General features: G+C 40.0%; 1 long non-coding RNA gene across 1 annotated transcript in view; it reads left to right on the top strand.

Annotated features, from left to right (window-relative positions):
• Nucleotides 1–17,246, top strand: part of LOC108447373 — a 59,833-nt gene extending 42,587 nt beyond the window's left edge. Inside the window, exon 2 of the long non-coding RNA XR_001862918.1 lies at nucleotides 16,990–17,246. This is a non-coding gene — a long non-coding RNA (uncharacterized LOC108447373). The remainder of the gene's footprint in view (nucleotides 1–16,989) is intronic.
• The last annotated feature ends 388 nt before the right edge of the window (nucleotides 17,247–17,634 follow it).

The following is a 17,634-nucleotide window of genomic DNA, read 5'->3' as shown; positions in this document are numbered from 1 at the left end:
AATGCATTGAGTGTAAATGGAGGAGCCAATTAGGCTGTGTTCAGGGTGACTCCATTTAGGGCTGAAATGAACAGCTGGGTATTTATTCCACAGGTTTCCAAGAAGCAGGTTCTGTTTGGATCTGAAGCAAACTAATAATGACTTTTAATAAACCTTTCCCTTTTCCTACTTGTTACCTTTGACATGTAAAAGATTAAACCCTCATTTGTAAACTGATAGGCAAACAGCTCTGAGCAAACTTTGCCCATGGAAATCTTAAAGATGATTTATGCCATTTTTGCTTGTGTGTCATGCAGAAGAAAGAGACTGCTTTGCTATTTATTTTATTTATGCTGTTTAGTTTCTGAGAGGGAAATGAGAAAAAGCATTCATCAGAATTTCTTATTCAAGCTCTCTGCGGGCCTCAAAGTGTTTTGAGAGGAATCAATACACAAAACGAGATGCTTGTTTCAGTTTTGTATACTAAAAAGTTTTATATTTTTTCTGCCTGTAAAAATGCTGTTAGACTGGTCAAACCTTTTAAAATGCTAGGTATTGAAAAATAAAAGGAAGTGTTCTATAGGGAAATGAGTAGCTTGCATACTTGTTGTGGATACCTGTAAATGTATTTTCTGGAAAAAAAGAGGGATGTATATATAGAAGAGACTGTCATTATTGTTAGGTTTCTTGAATTGGGACTGTTTTTTCTTCTGTGCACAGTTAGTATTCCTGTGAATGCTAAAATAGTGACAGAGATGTGTCATATTGCATGCATAGATATCAGCACCTGTGGACACAGGAACAGTGTTGCTTTTCATGTTTTGGATCCCCTATGGACACAGAAAAAGGCAGGGCAGGAGTGTACCTCCAGTGCAGAGGTACCATGGGTAGATCCTCATGAGCCTTAATCAGCTTCAGACTAAAACACCTACATTTAGGTACAGGCAAGCAGTTTTCCACATGAACCAAGGGCATGGTTGTCTAAGTGTTGGTGAGATGCCCTAGTTATTCTGCTGGCCTCTGGTGGCTGCCCTGGAGGGGCGTGGGCCTCTGGCAGGTCCTGTGCCTGCTGTATTTGCCAGCCCTCCCAGGGAGATCTCAACAGCAAGGCTTTGTAACAGGCATGGTGTTTGGGCAGCTGAATTAAGCTCAAGGTCTCCACCTACTCAAAGAGTACCTGCTTCAAATCCTTGCTCATATGAATACATTTACGTGCAAATACTTATATTAGGTGCATCTTAAAATGAGCTCTACCCCTAGTCTGGCTCCAGGTGAGCTAACTTGGCCAAGCTCTTTGGGTAGCCAGTCACAGCAGCTGCTATATCTCACTTCACTGTGTTACAAACATGCTTGGAAACTTCTGTCTCCATTTTGTTCAGGACCACATGACTTTCTTCCTAATGCTAGGCAGCTCCCTCCTCTGCAAATATTTCCCCTGAATTCAGTAAAACTTGCAGGAGGAGACACCCCTCCAGGTTCAGAAAAGTTTGTTACCTGTTTCCCGGGAAGTACCAGCTGTGTGAGGGATTTTGGCTCATTGGAAAGAGCAGTAGATGCTTCAGACAGGTAAATATTTATTAAGCATTTCCACATATTCATGTTCTACCTACCCTGCTTTTGAATTAGGAGCCACTGTGAGCCCAGGCAGCCTGTGCCACTTGTTCCCGGCCAAGGGAGTGTAAATGGAGGAGCTGGTTTTGAGTTTATGCATGGGTTGAAATGAGTTTCATAAGCAAGCACAGGATGACCTTTTCAAGTAAAGCACTCATGCCTGGTTTAAGGCTGAACAGAATTTGAGAACAGAATGACATAAAATTAATTGGTTTATTAGTTTGCTGAAAACCTATAATTTGATTCAAAGGTAACAGTTTGAAAGGCATTGGATTGCAACTTCATAAAATGTGGTTGTATTTAATATATTTAAATATACACACACACACACACATATATAAATCTAAATATGTATGTTAATAGCAAGAGGTAGTGCAGAAATAACATCAGCCCATTACAGAATGAGGATGGTCACCTAATAAACAGGGACATAGACAAGGCAGAGGTGTTTCATGCTTTCTTTGTCTCTGTCTTCCACACTGATGATGGGCTAAGGAGATCACAGGGCCCTGAGCTGGAGGACCATGGCTGTGGCAATGATAAACTCCCAGTCAGCCCTGAAGTTGTATGGGATCTGCTGCTCCAATTGGATCCCTAGGAGATTTCAATTTTCCTTTTTGGGTGTATATAAAGTGTCAAATTTCTGGTAATACAAAAATCTGAAGAATACTTTTTCTTACTAATGAGTGAACCTAAAGAATTTGTGGTTGAAGTAGCCTTGGAAATTCCAAATACTCATCACATAACATCAGGTGACCACTCATCTTTTCTCATTCATGGCTTTCAGTGTGGGGAAAGCACATACTGAACTTTCCCATCCACATTGAGACCCTGAGTCAAACCCCTTGCAGTATCCCCATGTTTGAATAGAAATGATGGCTCTGTACAGCATTTCCAAACTAAATGGCCAATAGCAGCAATGTTTTTGTTGTGCCATTTAAAAAGATTTCCTTGGCCAATTATATGAAACAATTAATATGAGAGAGATACTCTGTTTTTACAGATGTACTTCAGCTCTAGCTCCTACTGACAATTATACTGTGTCTCCAATGAAAGGCAGTGGTGGGATTTGGTAACTGTAATGGACAGGCAAACAGTGGCACTTACTGATAAATGCGCATTTGTTAGATGGTCTCTGTTTCATCCCATGTAGGTACATTGAAAGCCAAAGGTATTTCACTGGCATGCTGGGTTTTTTTTAAATTCTTCAGTAAAAGAATTTAACATATTGAAATTAGCTTTGTTGAACCATATTTATTGCTGTTGTGGGGATATTTTTGCCTAGCAAATATCCGAATCTTTTTTTGTGCATACATTGTGAAGCCATACTTGCTGTATTTTCATATTCAGGAGATTGTGTTCTATTTGCTTAAATTCATTAGTGCTTTTTGGTAGCAAACTGTGTGGGAAATACAATTCAAATTGCTAGACAGAACCAAACATGCTGAAAAAGCTCATAAATTACCTGTTGTCATCCATCATCTTTTATCTTTTTGCTTAGATCAAAGGAAGAGGGTTGCAGATTGTCCCAGTCAGTGTGTTAGTATGCAGAAGGAAGGATTTATTTTTAGCCGTCTCTGTCAGGAGGTCACAAATTGGACTGGGAAGGTTGTCCTAGGGGAGCATTAGCTGCTGAGCTCCTAAAATGGTCATCAGCCCTCAGTTTTTGAATAGTGACCACCTCTGTGCAGAGGATGGGGATGCTGAATAACCCCACATGGAGGAGCCTGACAAGCAGCCTGCTGAGCCAGTCTGTCCTCTGCCTGAGAAAAGTGCCTTTCTCCCCTGGGGACTCCTTGAGCAAAACTCATGAAAGCTGTGCTCATTTTCAGTCTAAGTACAGTGGGGGATCATGGTTGTATAATGCCACCAGAAGAAGTATCTTTCCTCCTCCCTAGCAATAAGCTCAGTGTTCAGGGCAGTCATCTGTGATGTGATAGACAGAATTTCTGTCCCCTCTCCTGTCTGACGGGAATTCAAAACCACATCTTCCATTTTTAAGGAAAGTCCCCGCATAGCCCATTGGCTGTACCAGTTCTGCCATGAAAAACATTTTGTACCTCTTGTATAAATACTATTCATTATAATACCAAGATGTGCCGAAACAAGCCTCAGAGGAGGGTGAGTGCTCTGTTTAGCACAATGCTTGTTTCTTTTCTCTGTGCTGGTTTTTCCAATGGGAAGTGGTAAAATTGTCTGTCTTCTGAAATGGCTTCTATGTTAGCGATGCGCAAGGAATGAGGAATGAAAGTTTGAACCTGCTTAAGTCATTGAATAAATGATTGTATTTATTTTTCTATATCCTAGATGAATGCTTTTGTCACTAATATTGAAAGGAATTTGTGTCTGCACTGGGTGTCATGAAATTCGTGGTTTTGATGTATTCCTTTTAGCTCAAACCCATCAGAGATGGAGAAGAACCTGAACATAGGAAATGCCCTGATGGATGTGATAGGAGTCATGAGGCCCAGGGCTTGCCTGGGAGCTTGGTCTCTTATATTTCCATCTCCCCAGGCTCCCGGCTGTCCAGAGTGGCCTGTGTTAGGGATGTTAGAGAGTACCGCTGCTCTCAGGGTCCATTTTTGGATCTCATTTCTTTCAAACACACAATACTGTCTGGCCTCACCACCCCCTGTGGCAGACCCTTGCAGAAATCCTCTACCAAGCAAGTGACATGGCTTTCTTGAATTCAGTCTGGGCTACACGCTGCTTCAATGGAGCTCTGCCTGGCTGGGACAAGCTGCTGCCTGTGAGCCTGTGTGGACAGACAGGCATTGGGGTCCTGGGGGCACTGATTTCAGCAGGTAAAGCACAGACAGACTCACTGTGATGTGATGTGATGTGATGTGATAGCAGCTGTGGGTTGGTGGCTGGGTTGCAACTTGTCTTCTTGAAATCTGATTTCCAAATCAGGTCTGGATCTCTCTGAGTTTCTTCTCCCTGCTCTCTTTCCTCTCTCAAAGAGTGATGTCATGTTTCCAACTCTTCTTTCAGCAAAGGGACAATTACAGACTCCAAACACAGCTGATGAATAAATGTGTGGGTTTTTCTAGCATGGACTGTCTTGTGAGGGAGAGAGAAGTATCTGTAATCAACATATCGCGAATTAGACCTTGCTCCCCAGTCAGCCTCATGTGTCTGTCTCATACTGCTCCATGTGCTTATGGGCAGCAGGAAACAGGAGGAAGAATGTAAACAAAACATCTGATTAACTCACTCTTCCTTTCTTTCTGACTGTAACAGAATCAGCATGCAAATGCCACCCCATGTTTTTATTTTTTTGCATTGACAGTGTAGCTACACAAAAAATATTATGATCTGCTGCTGCCAAATGCAACTGAATGAATTATTCTGAAGCACTCTGAAGCCTGTCTTTGTCACAGTCTCCTATTTCAGTCCCTGTCATGCACTGTGCCTATCATTCATTATAGTTGATGGGTTGAGGGCAGAAAGGTGTCTCTCGCCTTGTTCTCTGGAGAGCTTAGTCTTGTCTGTCTCACCTTCAATCACTGCTAATAGCTCTGCTGGAACAAATTCAGGAAGGGGCTGTGAGAAGATGATGAAAATATTTCACAGGGCAGTTTATATTTTAATAGCTAGTTTAAAAAATGAATTTGCTGGAGCAGACCAAACTGAAGACTGCTTTAGGGAGATTTTTCTTACAAGCATTTTAATTAATTTTTAAATTGTTATTAATCTTTAAGCCCTTCGCATTCTTGTTACATTTTTCCTGTGAATTGCCATGAAGGATTGGGTTGTACTTTGATTGACCAATGACCATTTATCTTATGAATTCATTAGGACGAGTTACTGTTCAGCAAACATTGTGTTGGAGGAGAGAACAAAACAGCACTGCAGCTTTAGGACTGTGTTTTTGTAGGATGCTTTTACGAATTTTCAATTGCTGCCTCTACCTTGCTTTTTAAGCACATTGTGTCTGTGTTTGTGCCAGTTCTCCTATCACTGTTCTGATGTCCTGCAAAGGTCATAGTGGAGGAGTGTGACAGAGCTCACCATTTTGGCAGGAGCTCTGTGGCACACAAGTGAGGGTGGAATTGGTGGACTCTTCTTAAGGTTTTTAGATTGTGTTTACTATTGTTTTCTTGCAGGACTTTCTGACCTCTCTGTTCCACTAGAATGTCTATCTGAAAAGACAGAACTAAAATTCTACTCCAAGAATTTAAGAAATACCATAGTATGTAAATATTCCTAATTATTTCTGTGAGTATTTTTCAAACAACTGTAGTTAATTGCATGAGGTAAGAGATATATTTAGGTATTCTTAGGAAAGGTTTATGTTTCAGTCAGCTGTACAAATAAGTATCAAGTGATCAAGTATCAATAAAAGGAGACACCTCTTGACATCAGTAGTTTGAATTACTATTTGCTTTTATGTTGCTCTCATTTCTGTTAGCATGCTGGATACAAGCTTTCGGATAACAAGAAGGGGTTATAACCCATTGCTGGAACAAAGGCAGACATCTCTGTTGATATTAGTATAACCTGTGATTTAATTTGATTTTGCATCTATATCCCATAATTTTTTCACAAATAGTAAATTGTGATTGTGCAAAAACTGGATCAGAAGGATGGTATTAAAACCCTGGAGTGAGACTGAGAAACAGGCTCCATACCTGGCTCTACTGCAGGCTGTCTTCGGCAAGGTGGGCAAATCATCCTGCATGGCTCTTGCAAGATATGCCCTCTAGAATAGATGTCCTTTGGGACACCAAACACACTGAAGACTCATTCCTCCTGTCCCTCTCTGTTCATAGTCTCAACCCGAGATGCCTATGGCTCAGTATCATTGTCTTCTCAATATCAGGAGGCACAATGAAAATAAAATATGAATCTGTGAATTATTTCCAGAGTGGTATGAAGAAATTAAATCTGATTTGAAGAAACTAAAGGTACTAAAGGTGATTTTTCAGATGACATCAGTGACTAAAGTAACACTCTCATTATTTGCTATGATTTTTTACAACCTAATTGCTCTGACACAAAATAAACACTGTATGATGAAGGCTTTTAAAATTCACTGATTGAAGTGCTACCTTTTCACACTTTATTATTTTCCCCTGAGATTACAAGATTAGGATTTGTTTGAGAAGAAAATAGGGCATTTTGGTGCTAGACTTGATGAAATCATTGTCTGCAACTGTCAAGACAAAAATGACTTGAAGACAGATCATCTTGTTATATGAGACTTGCTTCAGCAGTCTGGAGCATACAACCAATTTAGTTATGTCAAGGCATTAAACCACCTTTTCAGTCAAGACCAGGTATGAAGTAGTAAATTAAGTTTGTTTTACCAGATTTTAATGATGACTATTTTTAATTAGTTGCAGGAACATGCAGTCAAGTAATTACGTTAAACGTTGTAGTTAAGGAGTTCAGAGATTAAAATATTAATTTCATGACTAATGGAAGTGCTAACTGAACCTTTGTCCCCTATGTCACTAATTTTCAAGGGTCTATGAATGTTGCAGTCCTTTTGCTGGCCTGTCTCTGTCAGCTGTGCTGCAGGGACACACCCAGTGAGCTCTGGCTGCCCGTGGGCTTTTGGGTCCTGGAGCTGCAGCAGCCCAAAGCAATGCCCTGACACACAAACGGTGTGGGCAGGGGCTCCTCAGCAGCCTCTCTGCAGCCCTGGTGCTGTGCTGTGCTGTGCTGCTTGCTGGTGCAGATGGAGCAGAGCTCCTGCCACACGTGACGGGTGGCTTGGCTTGCTACAAGTGAGGCAGGTTACTGTGGTTTCACCCTCATGTGGTGTACACTGTCCTGGTGCCGTTTTTTATGCTTCCTTTGGGGTACTCACAAATGAAGGTAAAAAGGAAGGATGCAGAATGAAATCTCCCTGTCTTATATGAAACTCAAGAACCCCAGTATAAAGACTGGATTATTAAAAAATATGCAGATTAATTATCCTCCTTTTTGGGCCTTTTGGATAGTAGAAAATATAGCAAAATTATTTGGGAATTTATTTTTATTTTGACTTCAAAAAATGCCAATCTCTGAATAGCTCTTAAGTCTTAAAGAAACCATGAAATTATGAGACAGATCTTCTAAATAATTGCTGTTTAACACAGTGTAAAATACAATTCTTTCCTTACTTATGTTGTCTGAGTAAAACCCCATCTCTGTTACATCCAGCTGACACAGAAAACAAGGCTACTCTTTGATTAGCACAGTAAAATGTGGATTCTGCCTGTATGAGTAATGGAAGGGGTGCCTGACTCTATGTTTATCTAGACTTAGCAGTCATTAAATTGTTTTATTTTGTCATGTGAACTTATCTAAGAGAATTTCATTCACAGTGAGATAGGCAGAGGTTACAATCTCTGGAAAGCACCAGACCATCACTTCTAGCATCTTCCACCCCACACCCCACATTTCTAATCTCACTAATGGTATTGTGACCATTCCAGCTCTTGTGGAGCTCACAGCTGGAAGACTGCAGAAATTAATATTTCAGGTATGGGCAATGCTCCTTCTATTCTGATTCCATTGGAAGGGACTCAAAATGAGTTATTCTTTTCCTTTTCCATTAAGCATTCCTCTGCTTAGTAGCATAAATGTAATTAAGATTGTCGGCCTCATGACTCTTTTTAATGGAATTAGATCTCGTGACTCACTCGGGCATTATCTGAAGAACGTCTCCCTATACAAAATGACTCAATCACTAAGATTGCTGTCTGGCAGCATGCCAAGATATTAGGACCCAAAGAGCTAGCATTTAATCTTATTCAGGGACATCTTTAATATTTTTCGAACATACATGCAAGCGTATTCCAAATATCTTTCCCTCCAAAAAAGAAGTTAAGAATTTATTTCAGGCACAGTCTTTACTCTGAGATGTCTTACAACATTATCGATCCTTTTAAAGTAATTGAATTTAATTCTGAAACATTTAGCAAAATTTCAGATGAAAAAATAGCGCATATAAATCAGGACAAAGTTCAGGGCCATGAGGAGGTCACCGAGCACTGAAGGCTGCGACTACTGGCACTTTCATTTGTTTAGCCATTTTTCCTTTTTTTACTCTCTTGATCTCAAGATTGAATAAAAGAATTGGGTCAGACGAAATATCCCATTATTAAATTGCCACCATTATATTTATTCAAAAATGATCAGGAAAATGTGATGGGGAGCAGCATACTTTCTTGGTCAATGTCAAGTTGAACCTGAGTCAGCGGTGCCCTGGCAGCCAGGAGGGCCAACCCTGTCCTGGGGGGCATCAGGCACAGCATCGCCAGCCGGGCAAGGGAGGGGATTGTCCCGCTCTGCTCTGCACTGGGGCAGCCTCACCTCGAGTGCTGGGGGCAGCTTTGGGTGCCACAATACAAAAAAGATATTGAACTATTAGAGAGCATCCAAAGGAGGGAATAAAGATGGTGAAGGGCCTTGAGGAGAAGCCATATGAGGACCAGCTGAGGTCACTTGGTCTGTTCAGCCTGGAGAAGAGAAGACTGAGGGGAGACCTCACCGCAGTCTTCAATATCCTCATGAGGGAAAGTGCAGGGGAAAGACACTGATATCTTCTCTGTGGTGACCATTAATGGGACCCAAGGAAAAGGCATGAAGCTGAGTCAGGGGAGGTTTAGGTTGGATATCAGGAAAAATTTCTTCACCAGACAGTGTTTGGGCACTGGAACAGGCTCCCCAGGGAAGTAGTCACAGCACCAGCCTGACAAGAGTTCAAGAAGCATTTGAACAATGCTCCCAGACAAATGGTGTGACTTCTGGCCCTGCCCAGGAGTTGGACTCAAGGATCGTTGGGGGTCCCTTCCAACTCAGAATATTCTAGGATTCTATGATTCTCGTAGTATCTCTTTCACATTCTGAGCATAGGTAGTAGTGGGACTTCTTGGTCTGAAGGGTGTTTGTATTTAAAATCTCGCTGTGGATTAATCTTCCCTGAACTGGTTCAACCATTATTGCTCCCACTTTAATCTTCTTTGGCACTCAAAATACATTTACGTACTGTGCCAAACTCTAACCTGTTTAAATCTTGTCTTCCAGTGAAATGAGAAGAAATATGCTATAACCATATTCTTAAAATCAGTCATTTATATCTGAGACAATACTTGCATGACAAAAGGCCTAATTTTCAAGCATGATGATTTGTTACCAAAAGCCAATGGAGTAAAGAGGAAGTGCAGGTTCTATCTGTACCTCTGCAGAGGTGTTGGATACGACTTTATCCAGTTGCTGGTATCTGGTCTTAGATATGCTGGTCAAGATTTTAGTGTGTTCTTCTTATTCGAATTATTGCCCCAATTTATTGTTTCTCTGTTCGTTGCCAGAATGATATTTTCTCCTTGTAAAAGGAAGAGGGAATAATTATTAAATTAACACGATGAATCATTATCAAAATAGTTTCTATCAAGTATAATATTTCTCATGCTGATAAACAGTGAGCAATGTCATTCTTTATATTTGTTCTAGCCTGACAGAGGCCAACTCATCTTCATTTATGGTAAGCTGCTAGATGCCATATGGTGTTAATGTCAGAATGGGCTACTTTCAGTCATCTAAAATGAAGTTGTGTGACACCACACAGAACTTTGTGAAACCTCAGTGGATATACAGGAATCTAATAATACCTATTCAGTGATTGTGCAAGATCCTTTTAATTGCTGAAAGAGTTTTCCCACATGCTGGTGCTGAACCTATACCACCGTCTAAAAAGATATTAAAACATTGACAAAACTTTCTGGAAGAGAAGTTTTTCTGAGGGTTTAATGTAAGCAGCAACTGCATGCATACAACTATAATATGTCAGTTCAAAAACCCACTGTCTGCTGCCTATTACATCTCTACTAGGATGTGTGATTGCTGCTCCAACAGACACTCACCTACAGACCCACCTGAAACATGACACTCTGCCAACCACTGTAAGTGTTAAGCCTATGCTTATCCACTGCTGAGATAGAATTGACATGGCAAGTTGTTTTGTACTTCAAGTAAATGCCAACAGATTTAAAAATAGTAATAATTTTTTAATTCTGCCTTAGCAATAAGGTCTGATCTGTTGTTCAAGTCAGTGAGTGAAAAATCTGTCCTTTCTGAAATAGACAGGCACTTTCTCATGGACCTCAGTGGGGCCAGGCTACAATATGTGGCTTGTAGAATTAGTTGCTTGTAGATAAGGCCCATAATATTTAAAATGTTTCAGAAAAAAATGGTGGCATTGTTATTTCTGATTTATAAAGCAGAAGATTAGAGCCACCAAGGTGAAAGACTGATAATTCCCACACTCTTAGCCATGAGCTTTTCTGGCTCTGTAGGTGGAGAATCATGGGTATGGTTGTTCAAAACAATGTGTGAAGCAATACACAAGTATAAAATATTTGGAAACTTCACTGCTTGGCCCCAAAAATGCAAGAGACAGTTATCTAACACAGGGTCATTTGTTTCTTTACTTCATGACTTTACAAAATGCTTTGGATACCTGTGGATAAACAGTCTAATTAGTGAAAATTTTTGATTGCTTTGAATGCTCCAGCCATCTGAACACATTGAGTGAGTGGTTAAATGATTACTGATGCATTTACCCACAAATGCCTTTGCCCACAAGCTATGGTTAATTTAGTTTTCACCCCCTATTTTGACTTAAATCCTTTCTTTGCAGTGCTCATAATAACTGTTAATATGAATGCTTCTTAATTTTCTGAACCAGTGGGGTTGTCATAAGGAAAGCAGAATCTTGGTTAAGCAAAAGGCAGCTGTGCATGTGATAAGGGATCTTTCCATACACTTTTGACAATTTTTTCTATATTGTTCCTTACCAAAGGGGTGGAAGACGTGAAAGGTCCAAGTCCTACTATTGGAATGCTGGACCCCCAAGTTAAGATTCTTCTCTTGGGCCAGTCTTGGTGTAGCAAAGCTTCCTATGAACTGTGCTGAGGGATAGTGCTGAGTGCTCCATCTGTCCTCCTTTACTCTCTGCTGCCAGTAAAGCAATACAAAAGAAATATTGTATGCTTTCAGGTAAGTGGAAGAGATATATTAGGGAAAAAAAAAAAAGAAACAAAGAAAGAAAAAAACGGAAATTTATCTTTCAATTATGAGGACTTTTTAGAGATATGGAAGAGAAAATAAATTTCCCTCACTGTAATGTCCTCTCACAGTCAAATTTTTGCCTTCCTGAAATATCTATGAATATTACTTTCTTTTTTCTTTTTCTTCTTCTTCTTCTGTGCAGCATGTAGTCTTCACTTGGAGAAATTAGTCTGGTGTATCTTCAAAAGCTGAACTTATCTGAACAACGTCCATCAATCTGACAGATACACTGCTTTATTAAATTACTTAAAGACACTGGAAAAGCCCATAACTATGAATCTTAATCTTAAGGATCTCAATTCTAATTTGTACAATGTCTTCCACTAGATTAGCACAGGGAAAAGATAAAATGAAAAGCTGACACTGTGTACAACTAGACAGTGCACAGCAAAACCCAAAATCAATAAAAGCAGCAGAAAGTCTGCTGCTCTCCTTTAGACATTTACTCGTGGAGTGAAGGCATTTTTATCATCAAATTACCTGGATTACAGAACAGACTTTATTTTATATGGGATTTTCCCTTTCAAAGAGGAATAATTTTATTGTGGAAACTGTGGTTTTCTTCTTCTTCTTAGCAGAAAAAAGACACAGCACATTTGTAAATATAATAATAAATTCTTGTGATGCATTTTGAACCTTCCTAAGAGAAATTCCATGGATGGAGAAAGGGAATACATGGTTTTCAGGTACTGGTGAGCCAGAAAACAACTCCTCCCATGTAGGAATTTCAAGACCTCTTTGTCATTAGGGCATTCAAAAATGGTATTCTGTGTAGTGACTGAAAGCTCGAAATGTCATTGTATTATTTTTTTCCTTATATCCAGTTAGGTCTTCCTCTGTTTCAATTTGTGATTACTGTCATTTGTTCTCCTACATTCCCTCATTAATGAGCCTCACTCTGTCTCTCATCTTCTCTTAACTATAGGAAAATTGCTATTAGGTTCCCCCCAGGACTTCTTTTCTCCAGACAAGAAAGTCACAAGGGTGTATTTGAGACATAATACACATTTGTGACTCAAGTCCAACACCAAATTGTTTGTTTTATTGCCATGCTTATAAAAAGACATCAGTGAAAATTAAGTGTCATTTTATGAAATAAAGTGCCAGCATGGAACATGGAAAGTCAAAGCAGCATTAATGCATTTAAAAAAACCCCTGAAAACTCCACTTCTTTATGTAAATATGTTCTGGGCAACAACTTGATAAGCAATGGTAAACTGAGGCTTAAATGCACCTTAAAACTACCTAGTCTTTAGTAAAAATTATGGCTTTTTAAAGTAACAGTAATCTTATTCTTTCCACATCTGCACACAGAACTCCAGCCTAAACCAGAAATCAAACATTACTAAATTTATATTCCCTTGAAGAGGGAATTTGCTTTTTCAGTGACGGCCTTTGCAAGGAAGGCACTTTAATAGTGACTGCCCCTGCTATGGCAGTTAGTGTGTGCAGGACATGTCCAGGCTCATCAGCTGGTGTTCCTTTGTACTCTATTTAGATGTACAGCTTTTTCTTTATCTTTTCACTACCCAAGGAAACTCTGACTCCTGTAAATGGAAAGAAACAAACTTCTTCTGTAGAGAAGACTCCTTTCCAAACTAGGTGTGTGTTTGTTTTCCTTGGGGCAGAGTTAATTTTCTTCATAGTAGGTGCAAAGGGGCTGTGTTTTAGATTCCTGGGAAACAGTGTTGATAACAGAAAGCATGTTTTAGCTATGGCTGAGCAGGGTTTCACAATGTCAAGGCCTTTTCTGCCTCTCACCCCACCAGTGCAGGGGCTGGGGGTGCACAAGGAGTTGGAAGGAGACACAGGAAGGGAGCTGGCCCCAAGTGACCAGAGGGACATTCCATACCATATGATGTTGTGCTCAGCATATAAAGCTGTGGGAAGAAGAAGGAAGGGTAGAACATTTGGAATAATGGTGTTTGCTTCCCAAGTCACTGTTGCATGTGATGGAGCCAGGCTTTCCTGGAGATGGCTGAACACCTGCCTGCTCATGGGAAGTGGTGGTTAAATTCCTTGTTCTGCTTTGCTGACATGTGCAGCTTTTGCTTTCCCTGTTCTCAACTCATGTTGTATCTCAACTCATGATTTTTCCCTCTTTTACCTTCTGATTCTTTCACACAACCCACTGTGGGGCTGGGGGCTGACCTGCTGTCTGGGCTTAAACAGCAAATAACAAAAGTATGTGTGGTAAGCCACCATTGCCTTGTGCCTCTCTTGTTAATTAAAGCATAAGGAGCTCAGGACAACTCACGTAGACGTACATAGTTAAGGTTTAGATGAAATAAATCATCTATCTTACATTTAAGAAGAAACAGGCAGATGTTTACCTTATGCAGTTCTAGTTCAAATCTACAGGCTTAATTTTTACAACTCCTATGGAGGAAAAGAGATTGGGCCTTCCAAAGAAAGTACCACATGGAATGCTTAGGACAATAAGGGTTACAGCATGTGCATGTAACTTCTATGTTCCTCACCTGATTCCTCATTAAATGTCCAGACCAGAAGAGTGTTGACACTGTATGGATATCCTTCTGTAGAACAAGATAATTCTTCTAAGTTATGTTCCACAATAGATGGAGTAATTCAACTCTTTACTACTGTGAAAGATTTAATGGCTTCTTATATACTGTCTCCTACTAGCAGGAAAAAGAGGTTTTATCTCATTTTCTTATCAGGACATTGCATCTTTCATTAGTGTTGGTGAGGAGCTGCATTAGTTCAGGAACAAAATGCTTTTGTGATGAAAAATAGGCATCTGGGTTTTAGGTGGAGTAGTAGAAAAAATTGGGTTGGTAGGCACTTGTGGAAGTCAGTTAGTCCAACCTCTTGCTGAGCACTGCTCACCTCAGAAAAGCCTGAGGAGATGTCTTTAAGAAGAGATGAATCCTGAGCTTCTGCTTTTTTCCGCTGGCTATGAGAGGAGAGCAGCTCAGATATTGATATTGATGCTGGTGGTACTGAGGTGCAGGGTAGAAAACTGGAACAGTTTCTTAGCCCCTGCTAGAGAGAGCATTTCATTTTTATCATATCAGGCTCTTGTGGAATTAGGTCACACTGTCCATAATGCTGTCTTCAGATTACTTGAAAAGTCCCTTGTCACTTGTTTAGCCAGGATGTGAAGCATAAGAAGTAAGTTCAATTGCTTGTGTTGAATATGTTGTGTATGTATAGCCTGGTGTGGATGGTGCCTTGAAAGCATACAGCATATCAGCAGCTGGTTGGAAAGTAATACAAACTGCTTAGGCTGAACTTAAAAGCTGTGTGCTAAATGGGTCTATAGTTATTAGTGGTATGACAATTCCTATGTTTGCACCATGAGAAATAAAGAAACTTAGCAGGTTCAAGTTACCTTGTACTGAATTGCCTCTTTGTAAAAAAATTCCCAGCCACCTGTGTGTTTTCTGCCCCTATACACTTACATGTATATTAATATTGTTTGGTGAAAGGCTTCCATAGATACGCAGGCATTATGCTTTTGGTACTAATTTTTTTCTAATTTGCAAGTCAGTATGAATTTCCTTTCTCCATTTTTGACATGAAGACAGTGACTCAAAGTCACATGCAGGTTCAGAAGATGAGCCATGTACTTGGATACTCTTGTAGTGCAGAAGCTGTTATGGAACTTGTTTTTTGGTAAATTGCATTAGAGAATAAGCTTTATTTATTTGATTACATTGCCATTGTAGGGCAATTTAGAGTATTAAACTGAGGCTGCACAGAAATGTGAGAAGTCTATTTAGGGCTCTCAAAGTTTGATTCTTTTGATAAGAGAGTATCTTGTGCCAAATGAACATTGGAGTTGCCTTCTGATTACTTTCAAATGTACTCTGTAATTTCATTATGTCAACCTTGAATGCAGAGTTGTATCAGTTCCTTACAGGCTGACTCATCTCTGATACACTCTGCTACTCCATAAAGGGTCAAATCTCCACTTCTTATTTATCCCCTACACAGAATTCCCATGGGCATCTAAACCACATATGGTTTTGAGACACAAGACTTTTTGGGCAATACCTTTATGAAGTATTCAATGGCCAAATTAAAAGATGCAATGTCTTTAAGTTCATTGTTGTGTATTGACCTCTGCATACAGCCTGGAGGGCAATGCTATTTCGGAAGACTCCCTTTCCATTTCCCAGAGTGAGAAGAGGGTACAGATGATGTTTCAGGCAGTCTGCAATACTCTTGTCTGGCTGCAAAGTATATGACCTTGCTGGTGCACTGAGCACAATGACTGTAGAACGTTTCTGAGCACAAGATAAGGCATTTAAGCATTTCTCTTATGTCTGTGAGCCATGACTTAATCGTGAGTCATACCTTGTAGTTTTGTATAGACTGAAGAAAGGTGCTGTTGTGCCTGCAATTTATAAATAAATCTCCAGTTTGCATCTAAATTATGCAGTAATGTACTATAAAGTTTGAGCAAAAGTAACTTTCTTCCTGCCTTTTTCTTTTCTCAATTAAATTGGAAACATACTGTAAGAAATGTTTAGACATTAAATAGAAATAGAAGGGGAAGAGTGGCTCCAGAGTTGTAATCCATTACCTGTATATAAATCAATCTGAAGTAATTATATAGCACATCTTAGACAAAGAGGATGTAACAGGCAGATGACCATCTATCATCTTTATGCTGCAAGGGAAGGGTCACAGTCTAAAAAGGATATCTCTTTGAGAAGATTTGGTAAGTCAGTCACAGCACTGACCACTTCATCTGCTTGACTATGGCTAGAGCTGGGGTCATCACCCTCTTTTCCACCTACATGGGAGTTTAACTGAGACTTAACACTTCCTGCACCTTGTTACTAGTACCAAAGGATGTCACACACAGGGAACCTGTGAGACCATGTGATGTCCAGAGCTCTCACAGTGCCCCTAGAGCAGTCAGTGACTTCTTCAGGGGTTTCCACCTTTCGGTAGGAATGGAGTGATAGTCAGTGCTTGAACACTCAAATCAATGCCACTGTCTCTCTTTGTACCCAGCAGTCTATACCTGCTCATATGATGATCTGCCCCAGTTCCTTAGGAAGGGCCAGGGTTACCTCCTTTGCCTTGGAAGCCAGAGGGTTGATACTTGCTTGCAAAGAGCTGCCTTAGTGGTATGTTATTATGAGGCAGCTCATCTCTGCTGGAGCTTGTGTTTGTTGCTGCTTTACTTGATAGTTTTTTGAGCTTGGATGAGACAAATCACACTGGGGAGTGGCTATCAGTTTGCATTAGGAAAAAAGTAAACAATGTACTTGGCTTTTCTAATTGTTCTAGACAGTTTTTTTTTAAAGACTGTGCTGTTTTTAATATGCCACCCTCTGGTCATTTTTCTGCTTTCAGAGAGAAAATTTCAGAGAAAGAATCTCATCCATCTTGTCCTGAATCTGCCAGAATGCTGCAGACAGCTATGCTACCTGATGTTTACAGGAGAAGATTGAACCATTGATTTTTCACATGAAACTCCCCATTGCCCTGAACAAATTCTAGTGAGGTACAGCTGATGGCATAACTGCTGCCCTTACAGATGAACAGGACCTGGTTCATCCGCTATTCTGTTTTGTTTTACAATCTCCGATTAAAGCATTTCTCTGTTAGTATGCATTTCGTTCTTTAACTTGCTTTCAAACTGTTTGTAGTAAAACAGTTGACAGAAGAGTGTCTCAACTATATATTATGCAACAAATGTGTTACTGCTATTCTCATCTATGACAGAATAATAAATGAAAAAATTACTTAATGAATTTTTTTTTCTGTGCCAGTTCAAACCTCTGACACTTGCAATTTCTATAATGCCTTTGAGAAAGAAACCCAGACTGGAAACTGAGTTGCTTCAGAGTGAGATTGTAAACAGCTACTCCCACATGTCTGTGCAAAAATGGTTCTTAATCACTGGTGATTTCTCAAAGTTGAGCAAGGGACATGAGGTTGGCTGACTGAATCCTATGCTTGATATACAAATGGAGTTCCCACCATTCCCACTCTGAT

Source organism: Corvus brachyrhynchos, unplaced genomic scaffold (genome assembly GCF_000691975.1).
Source record: "Corvus brachyrhynchos isolate BGI_N302 unplaced genomic scaffold, ASM69197v1 scaffold83, whole genome shotgun sequence".
NCBI classification, from domain to species: domain Eukaryota; kingdom Metazoa; phylum Chordata; class Aves; order Passeriformes; family Corvidae; genus Corvus; species Corvus brachyrhynchos.
The sequence above is the reverse complement of the archived record's forward strand: the minus strand, read 5'-3'. Positions and strand labels throughout refer to the sequence as shown.